Genomic DNA, 15,328 nt, shown 5'->3' with positions numbered 1-15,328 from the left:
CAAGGCCAGCCCAGCCCAAAGCCGCTCTCTACCGCCCCGTGGGGCCGAGGATGGGAGTCACACTGGAGACAGAGGTCAGAGTCTGTGCTGAGGCTGTGACAGAGGTCAGACTCTAAGGAGAAGGTAGGGCTATTCAGGGCCATGGGGAAAGATACGGCACTTTTGATTTAGGGAAGAAAAAATGGATGCTCATTTTTAACGATACCATGTTTTGTAAAGTGTTGGAAAGTGTGAACTGATTTAAATGAGATGAAAGGTTAACCTCCCAAAAATGCCTGCACGTCAGGGCTTGACCACGAGGGGGCGAACGGGGCACGCTTGCTGTTTCACTTTGAGGGCTTCAGGGTGAAGGGACCAAACAGCACCAGGGCCCACGGCAGGAAACCTTGAACCTGAGTGAATAACTGAATCCGAACTGCAAAGCAAAAAGGAAAATCAGGTGCAGAAGAGAGCCATCAGTTGCCATAGCACCCGCCTTGAATCCGGAAAAACACGGACTCCCTCAGTGAATTTCAGCTGTTGGGGAAACGTAGTTAAAATCCCCCAAACCAGAAAATTCTGCCCATGGAGGCAGCGGAGAAATAATGCTATCCTTCGATAAGCATTAAACCGGAATGTGGCACATGTGTCACAAGCAATCAATCCACTGAGACGGCGCAGAAAGAAAGAAATCGCCCCCTTTCATGCATAACCCCGCAGTTACAACCCATCACACACAACATCTTTTCTTTTCTTTTCTTTGTTGCTTTTTACCGACACCCATATGGTGACTGGAGAGTCTCAGCCTAGGGGTCGAAATGAAGCCACAGCAACGCCAGATCCGAGCTGCATCCGCGACCTACACCATGGTTCACGGCAACACTGCTCCTTAAACCCACCAAGCAAGACCAGGGATCGAACCCACTGCCTCAGGCTTACTAGTCGGATTCATTTCCACAGCGCCACAATGGGACTCCCCACATTCTCAAGATAAATGATACCTAGTCCTCCCATGAGAACACTCCCTGGCACCACGGATCCCACATACTTTATCCTGACTTCACCTGGTAACTGCGGTGACCACTTGACAGCTAATTGGCTTTACCCAGAAGAAAAACAAAACTTCGCTCGTTCACAGGAGGCAGATTTGTACCTTGGAACAAGGTGTGCGCTGACTTTAGGCACCTGCCCTTCCACAGAAACTGGGAGGGGTGCTAATTCTCCCGATGCTGACATTTTCAAAGAATGGGTCTCAGGTCCTTGAGACACACGCCCCTGGGCCCTGAGCCCAAGGGTTTCTGTCTGTTCCTTGTCCTTTGAGGGATGCGCCTGTGGCACATGGACGATCCCGGGCCAGGGATTGAATCCCAGCTGCCGCTGCGCTAACAATGGATCACTTCACCCACGGTGTTGGGTTGGAGATCAAACCTGTGCCTCCACAGAGACCTGAGCCGCTCCACTCGAATTCCCTTTTTTTTTTTCCCCCTTTGGCTTTTTAGGGCCACACCTGCAGCACCTGGATGTTCCCAGGCTAGGGGTCCAATCGGAGCTAGAGCTCCCGGTGTAGACCGCAGCCACAGCAGTGCCAGATCTGAGCCGCGACTGTGACCTACACCACAGCTCACGGAAACACCGGATCCTTAACCCACTGAGCAAGGCCAGGGATCAGACCCGCCACCTCATGGTTGCTCGTCGGATTCGCCCCCGCTGCGCCACAACGAGAACCCCTGCAGCTGGATCCTTCACCCACTGCACCACAGCGGGAGCCCCAAAGCGGAGTTTCCAAAAGGACGTATACACATTTCAAGGAGAGGAGAGTGTTCACGCTTTTACCCAAGTTCTCGAAAATAAAGGTTCTAAGGAAAAGGAAGGCAGGGACATCTCTTCCCTTAGTTTCAACGGGGAGGAATAAGTCTCTTATTTTTCACTTGCATTTGTCCTTACACAGCCTTCCCATCCGTCATAAGGGCAGTAAGACCTTCTCCCCAGAGCTGAAGATAAATATCCTCATCCTCTCCAGGCCTCCTGAACCCTTCCCCGCGACCTGACAGCAACATCAGGTCTCTGCCATAGACCCCTCACCCAGGTGCCCCCCGCCCCCGCACCCCGTCCCCCTCCTCCACCCATTCCCCCCCCACAGACGCTTCCTTAACTCTTCTGCACCCTGTGTCCACACTCCATCCCTGGCACCACCCCTCAGCCCCCACCTCAAGCAGTCTGTCCTCCTAGGAATTCAGCCCCCATGTGTCACCCCAAACGTCACCAATGAACACCTGCTGGACTGTTCCCTCCCACGAACTCTCTTCTCCCTGGAGGTTATGACATCAACACCCCGTGTGTCTCCATTTACCGCATCCACCTCCTTCCTGGGCTGCTTCCCCCCCCCCACGAGCATTTGACCTTGGATGCTAAGACGCAGACCTCCGCACATTTCATACTGGAATTTGGAAATCGCCCAGGAAGGGGGCAGGGTTGGGAACGGACGGGCGAGGGAGGCGCTTCCCAGAGAGTAAGACACCAAGGGCATCACGAAGGCAAACCTACAGGCGGGGGCGGGGAAGGGGGGCCCCGACGTCCGCTCCTTATGAAGGCACAGTGTATAATGTTAACATTAGCTTGCACGGGAGCGTCTGCCGAGCCCCAGCCCAAGGGGCTCATGGATCACGCACGTTCCAGGTCGCCTTTGCACAGCGCCAGACGGAGCTCAACAATGAAACAGATCTCTGCAGTCAGACAGACCTGGAGTTCAAAAGAGAAATAGTGAAAAGACTGAAGGAATTAAGAGAAGATATGAACAGTAATGCAGATACCCTCAGAAAGGAACTAGAAAATATAAGGAGGAGCCAAGAAAAACTACAACATTCATTTGCAGAGATGCAAACTGAACTAGGGGCAGTAAAAACCAGAATGAATAATGCGGAAGAACGAATCAGTGATATGGAAGATAGAATAATGGAAATCACTCAATCCGGTCAACAGACAGAAAACCGAATCAAAAAACTGGAAAGCAATATAAGAGACCTATGGGATAATATAAAGCGGGCCAATCTGCGCATAATAGGAATTCCAGAAGGAGTAGAAAAAGATAAGGGAATGGAAAATATATTTGAAGAAATTATCGCTGGAAACTTCCCAACTCTAAAGGATACTGGGTTCAAGATACAAGAAGCACAGAGGGCCCCAAACAAACTGAACCCAAACAGACCCACACCAAGACACATCATAATAAAAATGGCAAAAGTTAGTGATAAAGAGAGGATCCTAAAGGCAGCAAGAGAAAAACAGAATGTTACCTACAAGGGAACCCCCATAAGAATATCAGCTGATTTCTCTACAGAAACACTACAGGCCAGGAGGGAATGGCAAGAGATATTTAAAGTGCTCAAAGGAAAAAATATGCAACCTAGAATACTCTATCCAGCAAGAATATCATTTAAAATAGAAGGGGAAATAAAAATTTTTTCCAACAAAAACTTAAAGAATACAGCAACACAAAACCCAGGTTAAAGGAAATATTGAAAGGGCTTCTCTAAACCAAAAAGAAAGGAAGGAAAGGGAAGAAAAAAGAAAAGAAAAAGATAAAAAAAAAAAAAAGAAGAAGAAGAGGAAGAACTAGGACTGAGGAAACCGCAATCAGAGAGCAGTCACTCAAATAAGCCAGCATACAGATTTAATCATGAACATGCTTCAAACAAAATAAAATTAAAAAGAAAAAAATAAAAAAGAGTCATCAAAACCATAAAATGTGGGCAAGGGATGTTAGGAAGTAAATAAACCTTTTTGTTTGTTTGTTTGTATGTCTCTCTTCTTAATTTTAATATAGTAATGAAGTGTTTGAACTTACAGGACCATCAGGCTAAAACACACAATTATGGGAAGGGGTTAGCATACTTAAAAAACAGGGCAACCACAAGCCAAAACCAAATATTTCATTTGCAAAAAATGAAAAAAATAATACACCCAAGCAGATAATAACAGGAGACCATCCAACCAAAAAAAAAAAAAAAAAAGAAAGGAAGAATGGAGAACCATAGAATCAACTGGAACACGAGGTTCCAATGGCAATAAATAATCATCTATCAATTATCACCTTAAATGTCAATGGGCTGAATGCCCCAATCAAAAGACACAGAGTGGCTGAGTGGATAAAAAGGCAAAAACCTTCAATATGCTGCCTACAAGAAACTCACCTTAGGACAAAAGATACATATAGATTGAAAGTGAAAGGGTGGGGAAAAATATTTCACGCCAACAGACATGACAGAAAAGCAGGAGTCGCAACGCTCATATCAGACAAAATAGACTTTAAAACAAAAGACATAAAGAGAGACAAAGAAGGACACTATTTAATGATTAAGGGATCCATCCAAGGAGAGGATGTTACTATCATCAACATATATGCCCCAAATATAGGAGCACCCAGATACATACAACAAATATTAACAGACATAAAGGGAGATATTGATGAGAATACAATCATAGTAGGAGACCTAAATACCCCCCTCACATCAATGGAGAGATCCTCTAGACAGAAAACCAATAAAGCAACAGAGATCCTAAAGGAAACAATAGAAAAGTTAGACTTCACTGATATCTTCAGGACACTACATCCAAAAAAATCAGAATACACATTCTTCTCAAATGCTCATGGAACATTCTCAAGAATCGACCACATATTGGGACACAAAGAGAATCTCAATAAATTTAGGAGCGTAGAAATAATCTCAAGTATCTTCTCTGACCACAATGCCATGAAATTAGAAGTCCACCATGGGAAAAGCAAAGAGAAAAAACCTACTACATGGAGACTAAAAAACCAATGGGTCAATGAGGAAATCAAGAAGGAAATTAAAAACTACCTTGAAACAAATGATAATGAAGACACAACCTCTCCAAATCTATGGGATGCTGCGAAAGCAGTGCTCAGAGGGAAATTTATAGCAATACAGGCCTTTCTCAAAAAAGAAGAAAGATCCCAAATTGACAACTTAACCCTCCACCTAAACGAATTAGAAAAAGAAGAACAAAAAAATCCTAAAGTCAGCAGAAGGAAGGAAATTATAAAGAGCAAAGAAGAAATCAATAAAATAGAGACTCAAAAAACAATAGAGAAAATTAATAAAACCAAGAGCTGGTTCTTTGAAAAGGTGAACAAAATTGACAAACCCCTGGCCAGACTCACTAAAAAGAGGAGAGAAAGAACCCAAATCACCAAAATTAGAAATGAAAAAGGAGAAATCACAACGGATACAGCAGAAATACAAAAAACCATAAGAGAATACTATGAACAACTGTATGGCAACAAGTTGGACAATCTGGAAGAAATGGACAATTTTCTAGAATCTTACAGCCTGCCAAAACTGAATCAAGCAGAAACAGACCAGCTGAACAGACCGATCACTAGAAATGAAATTGAAGAGGTCATAAAATCACTCCCTACAAATAAAAGTCCAGGACCGGATGGCTTCACAGGTGAATTTTATCAAACACATAAAGAGGAATTGGTGCCCATCCTCCTTAAACTCTTTCAAAAGGTTGAAGAAGAAGGAATACTCCCAAAGACATTCTATGAGGCCACCATCACCCTCATTCCAAAACCAGACAGAGGTACCACCAAAAAAGAAAACTATCGCCCAATATCATTGATGAATATAGATGCAAAAATTCTCAACAAAATCTTAGCCAACCGAATCCAACAACATATCCAAAAAATTATACACCATGACCAGGTTGGGTTCATCCCAGGTTCACAAGGATGGTTCAACATACGCAAATCAATCAGCATCATACACCACATTAACAAAAAAAAAAAGTCAAAAACCATATAATCATCTCAATAGACACAGAAAAAGCATTTGACAAAGTTCAACATCCATTCATGATCAAGACCCTCGCCAAAGTGGGTATAGAGGGAACATTCCTGAATATAATCAAAGCCATTTATGATAAACCCACAGCAAATATAATCCTCAATGGGGAAAAACTGAAAGCCTTCTCACTCAAATCTGGAACAAGACAGGGATGCCCACTCTCACCACTGCTCTTCAACATAGTTTTGGAAGTCCTAGCCACAGCAATTAGACAAACAAAAGAAATAAAAGGCATCCATATAGGAAGAGAAGAGATCAAACTGTCACTGTATGCAGATGACATGATACTATACATAGAAAACCCTAAGGACTCAACCCCAAAACTCCTTGAACTGATTAATAAATTCAGCAAAGTGGCAGGATATAAGATTAACATTCAGAAGTCAGTTGCATTTCTGTATACCAGCAATGAAACATTAGAAAAGGAATACAAAAATACGATACCTTTTAAAATTGTACCTCACAAAATCAAATACCTCGGAATACACCTGACCAAGGAGGTAAAGGACCTATACGCCGAGAACTATAAAACTTTAATCAAATAAATCAAAGAAGATGTAAAGAAATGGAAAGATATTCCATGTTCCTGGATTGGGAAAATCAATATTGTAAAAATGGCCATACTACCCAAAGCAATCTACAGATTCAATGCAATCCCTATCAAATTACCCAGGACATTTTTCACAGAACTAGAACAAACAATCCAAACATTTATATGGGACCACAAAAGACCCAGAATCGCCAAAGCAATCCTGAGAAACAAAAACCAAGCAGGAGGCATACCTCTCTCCCAGACTTCAAGAAATACTACAAAGCCACAGTCATCAAAACAGTGTGGTACTGGTATCAAAACAGACAGACAGAGAATGGAACAGAACAGAGAATCCGGAAATAAACCCTGACACCTATGGTCAATTACTCTTTGACAAGGGAGGCAAGAACATAAAATGGGAAAAAGAAAGTCTATTCAGCAAGCATTGCTGGGAAACCTGGACAGCGGCATGCAAAGCAATGAAACTAGAACACACCCTCACACCATGCACAAAAATAAACTCCGAATGGCTGAAAGACTTAAATATACGACAGGACACCATCAAACTCTTAGAAGAAAACATAGGCAAAACACTCTCTGACATCAACATTATGAATATTTTCTCAGGTCAGTCTCCCAAAGCAATAGAAATTAGAGCAAAAATAAACCCATGGGACCTCATCAAACTGAAAAGCTTTTGCACAGCAAAGGAAACCAAAAAGAAAACAAAAAGACAACTTACAGAATGGGAGAAAATAGTTTCAAATGATGCAACTGACAAGGGCTTAATCTCTAGAATATATAAACAACTTACACAACCCAACAGTAAAAAAACCAATCAATCAATGGAAAAATGGGCAAAAGACCTGAATAGACATTTCTCCAAAGAAGATATACAGATGGCCAACAAACACATGAAAAAATGCTCAACATCGCTGATTATAAGAGAAATGCAAATCAAAACTACCATGAGATACCACCTCACACCAGTCAGAATGGCCATCATTCATAAATCCACAAATAACAAGTGCTGGAGGGGCTGTGGAGAAAAGGGAACCCTCCTGCACTGCTGGTGGGAATGTAAACTGGTACAGCCACTATGGAGAACAGTTTGGAGATACCTTAGAAACCTATACATAGAACTTCCATATGACCCTGCAATCCCACTCTTGGGCATCTATCCGGACAAAGCTCTACTTAAAAGAGACACATGCACCCGCATGTTCATTGCAGCACTATTCACAATAGCCAAGACATGGAAACAACCCAATGTCCATCGACAGATGATTGGATTCGGAAGAGGTGGTATATATACACAATGGAATACTACTCAGCCATAAAAAAGGATGACATAATGCCATTTGCAGCAACATGGATGGAACTAGAGAATCTCATCCTGAGTGAAATGAGCCAGAAAGACAAAGACAAATACCATATGATATCACTTATGACTGGAATCTAATATCCAGCACAAATGAATATCTCCTCAGAAAAGAAAATCATGGACTTGGAGAAGAGACTTGTGGTTGCCTGATGGGAGGGGGAGGGAGTGGGAGGGAACGGGAGCTTGGGCTTATCAGACACAACCTAGAATAGATTTACAAGGAGATCCCACTGAATAGCATTGAGAACTATGTCTAGATACTCATGTTGCAACAGAAGAAAGGGTGGGGGGAAAACTGTAATTGGAATGTATACATGTAAGGATAACCTGACCCCCTTGCTGTACAGTGGGAAAAAAAAAATAATAATAATATAATCGATGTCATTCCAAGTGAGGTTACAGGCTCGGGTGAGTCTGAGAAACTCCTTTCTATATTTTGTCGGAGTTTCTGAAAATGCCCCCAATTTTCCTTCTCTTTGACCCATCTCAGAAACGGGAAACGGCCCACGAACTCTCGGCGGCCCCTCGGGTCCGGCCACCTCCCGGAAAGGAAACCTATCGAGTACAAGGAGGGGAGGGAGGGTGGACGCCCGGAGGAGAACGCTCGGGGTCGGGACTGGGATTGGGAGACCAGGGGGAGGCAGCACCCGATCTGGAGAAATAAGGGGGTGGCTCGTCTGCCGAATCAAGATGGGGGCGGAGTGGGGGGCGAGGGTTGGGTTAAGGGGCTTTTATTTCTAGAAGGTCTTGAGGTCATTTTCTTTGGTGGAGGGGAGAGGGAACCAAAGAGGACTTGACGGGTGGACCGTCTTTGCCAAGAGAAGGTCGATGCCCACGTGCCCGGCAGGCCTGGGCACGGGATACCTCCGACCATGCGCCATTCCGTTCGAGAAAGTTCCTAGGGTCTAATGAGACGCTGTATTCGAAAATGCCAAACTCAGGCCCACGGCTTTGGTTATCCAACTGATGTTGTGGCCACGTGGGAGTGCAGAGCTGTGCTGACTGTCGTGTTTTAAGATGGTTCAGGGAGTTCCCGTCGTGGCTCAGTGGCTAACGAATCCGACTAGGAACCATGAGGTTGCGGGTTCGATCCCTGGCCTCGCTAAGTGGGTTGAGGATCCGGCGTTGCCGTGAGCTGTGGGGTGGGTCACAGATGAGGCTCGGATCCCTGTGTTGCTGTGGCTCTGGCATAGGCCGGTGGCTACAGCTCCGATAGGACCCCTGGCCTGGGAACCTCCATGTGCCACGGGAGCGGCCCTAGAAAAGGAAACAAACAAACAAACAAACAAACAAAAACCCACCTGCAGACATGGATGGACCTAGATGCTAGGTGAAGTCCTTCAGTCAATGAGACACCGACATCAAATGCCATCACTACATGTGGAATCTAAAAAAAAGGACACAGATGTGGCTCGGATCCCGAGGTGCTGAGGCTGTGGTGTAGGCCTGCAGCTGCAGCTCTGATTCAGCCCCGAGCCTGGGAACGTCCATAGGCCGCCACAGGTGTGCCCACGAAGGAAAACAACTGTTTAATGAACAATGAAGATTATTGCAAGGCTGCATCACACGATCCATGCAGAGTACCTGACAGGCAGGCTAGCTTAGAAGGTTCACTCCTGGAGTGCCCATCATGGCTCAGCAGAAAGGAACCTGACCAGGATCCCTGAGGATGCAGGCTCCATCCCTGGCCTTGCTCAGTGGGTTAAGGATTCGGTGTTGCAGTGAGCGGTGGTGTAGGTCGCGGAGGCGCCTTGGATCCTGCATGGCTGAGGCTGTGGCGTAGGCCGGTGGCTACAGCTCTGCTTCAACCCCTGGCCTGGGAGCCTCCATGTGCCACCGGTACGGCCCCCAAAGTCAAACATACACAATAAAAAAATGGAATGTGCACTCCTGTCGCACACCTCTCTGCGTCAGGGTCAGAGGCCCTCCCCAGGGCACTGCTTCCTACGGTATCTGTCTTTCCTGAGGTTTATGTCTACAGTTCTTGCTGATGCAGGGTTTCATTTGACATTCAGCACATTTAAGACAAAATGAGGCCCTTAATAAACAAACAAACAAACAAACATTTGGCATTCCCATCGTGGCTCAGCGGAAACGAATCCAACTAGGAACCGTGAGGACGCGACTTCGAACCCTGGCCTCGCTCTGTGGGTTAAGGATCTGGCATTGAACATGTGTGAATTAACTGAATCCTAATCGCAAAGCAAAAAGGAAAATCAGGTGCAGAAGAGAGCCATCAGTTGCCATAGCACCCGCCTTGAATCCGGAAAAAAAAGGACTCCCTCAGTGAATTTCAGCTGTTGGGGAAACGTAGTTAAAATCCCCCAAACCAGAAAATTCTGCCCATGGAGGCAGCGGAGAAATGATGCTATCATTCGATAAGCCTTAAACCGGAATGTGGCGCATGTGTCACAAGAAATCAATCCACAAAGACGGCAAAGACAGAAAGAAATCGCCCCCTTTCATACATAACCCCGCAGTTACAACCCATCACACACAACATCTTTTCTTTTCTTTTCTTTGTTGCTTTTTACCGACACCCATATGGTGACTGGAGATTCTCAGCCTAGGGGTCGAAATGAAGCCACAGCAACGCCAGATCCGAGCTGCATCCGCGACCTACACCATGGTTCATGGCAACACTGCTCCTTAAACCCACCAAGCAAGACCAGGGATCGAACCCCCTACCTCAGGCTTACTAGTCGGATTCATTTCCACAGCGCCACAACGGAACTCCCCACATTCTCAAGATAAATGATACCTAGTCCTCCCATGAGAACACTCCCTGGCACCATGGATCCCACATACTTTATCCTGATCTTATCTACCAACTACGGTGACCACCTGTCAGCTAACTGCCTTTACCCAGAAGAAAAACAAAACTTCGCTCGTTCACAAGAGGAGGCAGATTTGTACCTTGGAAGAAGGTGTGTGCTGACTTTAGGCACCTGCCCTTCCACAGAAACTGGGAGGGGTGCTAATTCTCCCGATGCTGACATTTTCAAAGAATGGGTCTCAGGTCCTTGAGACACACGCCCCTGGGCCCTGAGCCCAAGGGTTTCTGTCTGTTCCTTGTCCTTTGAGGGATGCGCCTGTGGCACATGGACGATCCCGGGCCAGGGATTGAATCCCAGCTGCCGCTGCGCTAACAGTGGATCACTTCACCCACGGTGTTGGGTTGGAGATCAAACCTGTGCCTCCACAGCGACCTGAGCCGCTCCACTTGAATTCCCTTTTTTTTTTTTTCCCCTTGTCTTTTTAGGGCCACACCTGCAGCACCTGGATGTTCCCAGGCTAGGGGTCCAATCGGAGCTAGAGCTCCCGGTGTAGACCGCAGCCACAGCAGTGCCAGATCTGAGCCGCGACTGTGACCTACACCACAGCTCACGGAAACACCGGATCCTTAACCCACTGAGCAAGGCCAGGGATCAGACCCGCCACCTCATGGTTGCTCGTCGGATTCGCCCCCGCTGCGCCACAACGAGAACCCCTGCAGCTGGATCCTTCACCCACTGCACCACAGCGGGAACCCCAAAGCGGAGTTTCCAAAAGGACGTATACACATTTCAAGGAGAGGAGAGTGTTCACGCTTTTACCCAAGTTTTCTAAAATAAAGGTTCTAAGGAAAAGGAAGGCAGGGACATCTCTTCCCTTAGTTTCAACGGGGAGGAATAAGTCTCTTATTTTTCACTTGCATTTGTCCTTACACAGCCTTCCCATCCGTCATAAGGGCAGTAAGACCTTCTCCCCAGAGCTGAAGATAAATATCCTCATCCTCTCCAGGCCTCCTGAACCCTTCCCCGCGACCTGACAGCAACATCAGGTCTCTGCCATAGACCCCTCACCCAGGTGCCCCCCGCCCCCGCACCCCGTCCCCCTCCTCCACCCATTCCCCCCCCACAGACGCTTCCTTAACTCTTCTGCACCCTGTGTCCACACTCCATCCCTGGCACCCACCCCTCAGCCCCCACCTCAAGCAGTCTGTCCTCCTAGGAATTCAGCCCCCATATGTCACCCCAAACGTCACCAACGAACACCTGCTTGACTGTTCCCTCCCACAAACTCTCTTCTCCCTGGAGGTTATGACATCACGACCCCGTGTGTCTCCATTTACGGGACCGTCTCCACTCCACCTCCTTCCTGGGCTCCTGCCCCCCGACTGCTGGGAGCCACAAAGTGGCTAAGTAGAATAATCCTGCGTGCGGCCTAACAGTAAGCAAAGCTACAGCAGAGGCTGAAGAAACTGAAGCTGCAAAGCAGTTTCGACGAATCCCCCAGCTGATCCTGTTTAGTGAAAATTTTTGAAATATGATTTCCTCTTCTATTCTTGCGCCTCTTTTCTGTCTGACGCTTATGTGTGTTGTCAGTCATTCTTGGCTCATAATATGGGAACTTTCTCAAATTTCTGAGCTTCCACCCAAGTATGGGCCGTTACCTACTTATAAACCTAGCCCTTGTCAAATAGGTTGAAAACAATTGAACCATGCATAAAGAACTTTCCTAAGAATGGGAGGTTTCTCTTCAGAGGAGTAATAGTAAATATTATGCAGAACTGCCACGTAGGCCTGGATATCGTTGTTCAACTCTGGTCCCTCCCCATGGAGACAGATGAGGGGGTGGTTTGGGTGTTGCCCATGGCCCAACAATTGTGGATACTCTAAGACAAGACATATTTTTTTCTATTATAAACACTACCTGTTGGGACCCAGCAGGTGGAAATTATTATTATCATTGGCAAGATTCTTTTGATATATAGATTTTATAATTAACAAAGATCTTTATAATAGATAAGGTTTATTTAAGACAGTTTATGTTCGCACAACCTGCTAATGGTTTGAGGTCAGCCTGACCTCGAAAGCAAGCCACGTGTGAATACCCCACTCCCCACCAATGGCTATTCATGCCTGCTAGAGGAGCACAATAGGTAGCATAGGCAAGAATATTTATCACCTTATACCAAATCATTGTTAAAGTAAAAATCAGATACCTATTACTCTGCTTGCCATTTACTTATTGTCTAAGAATAAAAGTACAGTTTGTACGTCATCTTTATTTAAAATCTAAATCTAAAAGAAGAGTTTGGAATAACAAATTAACATATATTGTTGTTTGTATAATCATGCGTAAGAGTAAAACGTATAAAAGCTGATGCTCTCCATTCAATAAACGGGTCATCTGCAGCGCTTGCTGAGGGAGTTAGCTCCAATTATTTCCGCGCCTGTTTGTAGTCCCTCCTCCTGTTCGTCATCTCCTGGGTGCTGGGGCTGGACCCCGGCACCCGACGAGCACTTGACCTTGGATGCTAAGACGCAGACCTCCGCACATTTCTTACTGGAATTTGGAAATCGCCCAGGAAGGGGGCAGGGTTGGGAACGGACGGGCGAGGGAGGCGCTTCCCAGAGAGTAAGACACCAAGGGCATCACGAAGGCAAACCTACAGGCGGGGGCGGGGAAGGGGGGCCCCGACGTCCGCTCCTTATGAAGGCACAGTGCATAATGTTAACATTAGCTTGCACGGGAGCGTCTGCCGAGCCCCAGCCCAAGGGGCTCATGGATCACGCACGTTCCAGGTCGCTTTTGCACAGCGCCAGACGGAGCTCAAGGGCGCTATGCTACGTGAGACAGGCCAGATGCAGACAGGGCATCTCCACTCGCTTGTACGTGCAAGATCAATACAGCAAACTCACAAGCAGAGTAGACGGTGGTGGCCCAGGGCTGGGGGTATGGAGGAAACGGGGAGATGCCGGCCAGAGGGCACAGGCTACTAGTTATAGGATGAATACGTTCTGGGAATCTAATGTCAGCTGGCATCGGCACTACTGCATCACACACTCCAAGTTGTTCAGAGTGTAGATCTCGAGTGCTATCACCAAGAGGGTAATTGCGTGAGGGGATGGGCGTGTGAACTGACCCAACTGTGGTCACCTTTCTCCAATACATACATGCATCGAATCAACACACTGGACACCTTAAACTTCCACACTATAGGTCATTAATAGCTCGATAAAGCTGAGGGGAAAGATAACATGCGGGTCCCAGGGTCCTCATCAGAAAGTCTAATTCACCACTCCTGAGCATCCATCCAGAGAAAACCACGACTCACAAAGACACATGTGCTCCAAGGTTCACTGCAGCACCATCTGCAAGAGCCAAGACATGGAAAGAGCCTAAAGGTCCATCGACAGAGGAGTGGATCAAGAAGATGTGGTACATCTATACACAGTGGAATAGGACGCAGGTGTTAAGAGGTACACAATACCGGCATTTTTAGCAACAACGATGGACCTAGACATCATCATGCTAAGCGAAGTCAGGCAGACAATGAGACACCAACATCCAATGCTTTCACTGGCATGTGGCATCTGGAAAAGGGACACAATGAACTTCTTTGCAGAACAGGTACTGACTCACAGACTTTGAAAAACCTCTGGTTTCCACAGGAGACGGTTTGGGGGATGCACTGGGGGTGTGGGATGAAAACCCTGCAAAACCGGATTGTGAGGATCATGGCACAACTATAAGTGTAATAAATTCATTGAGGAATAGAGAGAAAATAACTTTTAATAGAATATAATCGATGTCATTCCAAGTGAGGTTACAGGCTCGGGTGAGTCTGAGAAACTCCTTTCTATATTTTGTCGGAGTTTCTGAAAATGCCTCCAATTTTCCTTCTCTTTGACCCATCTCAGAAACGGGAAACGGCCCACGAACTCTCGGCGGCCCCTCGGGTCCGGCCACCTCCCGGAAAGGAAACCTATCGAGTACAAGGAGGGGAGGGAGGGTGGACGCCCGGAGGAGAACGCGCGGGGTCGGGACTGGGATTGGGAGACCAGGGGGAGGCAGCACCCGATCTGGAGAAATAAGGGGGTGGCTCGTCTGCCGAATCAAGATCGGGGCGGAGTGGGGGGCGAGGGTTGGGTTAAGGGGCTTTTATTTCTAGAAGGTCTTGAGGTCATTTTCTTTGGTGGAGGGGAGAGGGAACCAAAGAGGACTTGACGGGTGGACCGTCTTTGCCAAGAGAGGGTCGACGCCCACGTGCCCGGCAGGCCTGGGCACAGGGTACCTCTGACCATGCGCCATTCCGTTTGAGAAAGTTCCTAGGGTCTAGTGAGACGCTGTATTCGAAAGTGCCAAACTCAGGCCCACGGCTTTGGTTATCCAACTGATGTTGTGGCCACGTGGGAGTGCAGAGCTGTTCTGACTGTCGTGTTTTAAGATCGGTCAGGGAGTTCCCGTCGTGGCTCAGTGGCTAACGAATCCGACTAGGAACCATGAGGTTGCGGGTTCGATCCCTGGCCTCGCTAAGTGGGTTGAGGATCCGGCGTTGCCGTGAGCTGTGGGGTGGGTCACAGATGAGGCTCGGATCCCTGTGTTGCTGTGGCTCTGGCATAGGCCGGTGGCTACAGCTCCAATAGGACCCCTAGCCTGGGAACCTCCATGTGCCAAGGCAGCGGCCCTAGAAAAGGAAACAAACAAACAAACAAACAAAAACCCACCTGCAGACATGGATGGACCTAAATGCTAGGTGAAGTCCTTCAGTCAATGAGACACCAACATCAAATG

Source organism: Sus scrofa, chromosome 4 (genome assembly GCF_000003025.6).
Source record: "Sus scrofa isolate TJ Tabasco breed Duroc chromosome 4, Sscrofa11.1, whole genome shotgun sequence".
NCBI lineage: Eukaryota > Metazoa > Chordata > Mammalia > Artiodactyla > Suidae > Sus > Sus scrofa.
This window is presented reverse-complemented; position numbering follows the sequence as displayed.